The sequence below is a fragment of the Pleurodeles waltl genome, chromosome 2_1 (assembly GCF_031143425.1).
Source record: "Pleurodeles waltl isolate 20211129_DDA chromosome 2_1, aPleWal1.hap1.20221129, whole genome shotgun sequence".
Classification (NCBI taxonomy): Eukaryota; Metazoa; Chordata; class Amphibia; order Caudata; family Salamandridae; genus Pleurodeles; species Pleurodeles waltl.
In genome coordinates, this window is record NC_090438.1 from 875,294,283 (window position 1) to 875,297,211 (window position 2,929).

The 2,929-nt window shown below is 42.9% G+C and overlaps 1 pseudogene; it reads left to right on the forward strand.

Annotated features, from left to right (window-relative positions):
* Positions 1–963: 963 nt before the first annotated feature.
* Positions 964–1,141, forward strand: LOC138270350 (U4 spliceosomal RNA; annotated as a pseudogene).
* Positions 1,142–2,929: the final 1,788 nt, after the last annotated feature.

The window sequence follows — 2,929 nt, forward strand, 5'->3', positions numbered from 1 at the left end:
AGTCCGGTATCGAGTGTGGGCCTCGCCCATGCATTTTGGGCCCAGGGGTCCACGGACAATTATTGGTACACTATCCGGACTTGTGTAGTTGTTGTACATAATTGTATATACTGTATTTCGAGTTTTTACTACTGTTTTTTTCATGATTACAATTGTTCAACTCATTTCCTTTTGTCCTTGTGTTCTTGATAGGGGGGTTGGGGGGTGTAAATGTAATGTTGCAGCATGTATTTGTGTGTATTTTGTTGTGGGTGTGGGTGGGGGTGGGGGTGTTGCGTGTTGTGTGTGTGTGTCACTCTCTTCTTTCTCCTCCCTCCCCTGTGTTGTAGGTGCAGTACTCACCGTGGTCGTCGCCACTGTCTTTGTTGCTCCTGATAGAGGAGCAGGAATACCATCGTCAGGAGTATTTGGAGTTCTGGCTCCATGGCGTCCTGGTTCCTCGTTGGGTGCGGAGAGGTGAGTGTTTTCCCTTCCAAGTCCTGTTTCCGCCATGTTTTTATTTGCGTTGGTTCCGTCCCGGAAAAGGTGGCGGATTGGCCTCTCATAATAGTGTGGGCAGTACATTGTCTTCCGCCTGTCTGTTCGCGGTGACCGCCGCGCTGTTTGTTTGTACCGCCCGGGCAGTCGGAGTGTTAAAGTGGCTGTATGTGTTGGCGGTTTCCGCCACGGGGTTGATTCCATTTTTTTTCCCGCCGGCCTGTTGGTGGTATTACCACCGCTTTTACACCGACCGCTAGGGTTGTAATGAGGGCCAAAGAGCCCTGCTAATTGTTTTATTCCTACTCTTCAAAGTAATCATAATTTCCTCCCCATACTGCCTCTCTGAAATACTGACATTTTGTCCCTATTCGAATCTTATGTTCAACCACCTGGAACTTTCTAGTCACGCCTAATCTGCTTGCGTGGCACAGAGAGGCTTGTCCTTAAGTCTACAGGGAAAACCAAATCCCCACTAGAAATCCATTTTTTGTGCAGTGAAAGTACCATAGCCAATGAGGTCTAACTGAGGTGTGGTTATTGCTTTTTGAAATCTTTACCTTAAAACCTCCATTAGCCTGTGTGCAGCTTTGCCGATTAATGATGGTCTTTCACACCCATTTATTCCTGTACTGGGGATCTTTGTTTGAGATATTCCAAATATTGGGGGTTATTCCAACTTTGGAGGAAGTGGTAATCCATCCCAAAAGTGACGGTAAAGTGACGGATATACCACCAGCCGTATTACGAGTCCATTATATCCTATGGAACTCGTAATACGGCTGGTGGTAAATCCGTCACATTTGGGACGGATTACCACCTCCTCCAAAGTTGTAATAAGCCCCATTGTTCTTATGCTATTCTCCTTTTGGCGACATGAACTACTTTGCACCTTCAATAGTTAAGGCATGTACCCTAATACTTTTATGCCAATCATCATTGTGCCCCATTCAAGATTTGATTGACACATCGACTATCACCTTGAAGCCTTGGATTGGCCTACAGTTTTCAGAAATGAGCCAATAAGTTATGTAGGAGAAGAAAGTCTAGATATGATCCCGTCACACAGAAGATGTGCTGCTGTTTGCAATGGCATTCATTGGGCCAAATGATAGACACATTTTAATGGTTGGAAATGCTCAGATTCCACATTTTACCATAATAAAAATGCTTTTTGCTGTATACTATTCCCATTTTTGAGTCAGACATTGTTTTCTATCTCCTTAAATCGAATTCTGAATGGCTACCATTTTGGTGTTTTGTAGGGACAATACCCTGTAGGCAACCAAATCAGTTGTAAGGTTTTATGACCAGGATCTCATTGCAAAGTACTGACATTTTGTGACACCCAACCTGGGGTGGTAACACTTCTGCAAAAAGGAAGGTTTATCTTCAGAACACATTTCCCTTAATTAATTAAACTGTTTGTTTGAGAGTAGGCTGTGGCCCACGGAGGCAAAAAAGAACAAAACAAGTTTTCTTTTTAAATGCATCATAATCTCCTTTTTGGAAAATGGACTCCAGGTTAAAAAAATAAGTTTCACAAACATGGTGGTCTGCTGACCCCAGCAGACAACCATCATTGTGATGGCCTTCAATGGGAATGAGTAACAATTTGCGATTCACATTGTTAATAATAATGATTTAGGTCGTATTGTGATCCACTCCATTTCTAAATTTTCAGGAATTACCTAGTTGTACACAGATTGTTTTGGAAACATTAGTTATTAGTCATATAATTACTGGACTGTTTCTTGTTTAATTTTTTCTAATCCTATGGAGAACAGGTTTCTGAAGTTAATTTAACAATGCTGTTATGTTTTAACATTTCTCTGCATTAATAAGCATCTTGGGTATATAGGTTGTCATTTTCCTGCAAATGCACAGTTGTGCCTAAAAGTGGGTGCCAGGGCTTACTGCACCAAATTTTCTGTGAACCAGCTGCATTGAACCCTAGAACAGCCAAGTGCACTGAAGCACACTGATAAACCACTACATCAAACAAATGGAGATTTAGAAAACTCTGGTGGATGCATAGTGCTTGCACGTGGTGATTGTAAGGAGAATGGAAGACAGTGAACATGGAAAGTGCCACCCCTCCACCCACCTTAGTGCTTGCCTTGTGCTGTAATACGTGCTGAGGTGCCATTGTGCCTGCAAAGTGGCAGAAGCTCTGAAGCCAAGCCAGCTCTAAAGGCCTGAGGCATTGAAGAAGTGCCTGAATTTTGACAAGCTTATGCCAGAGAAAAGACTTGTACTGTCATAGGGCTCTCACCACCTTAAGACAGAATCTGGTGAAGTCACTGTGCAGATAGCCTGGGTTGTGATATTATCAGTGAGTGTGAAAGAAGAAGGTACAAACTTTCATTATGGTACTAAGACAGCACACCAGAGGTAAAGCAATTAACAATAAGGAAAGGGCACTGTTTGCCTCCAAGTAGCCAAAGACTCA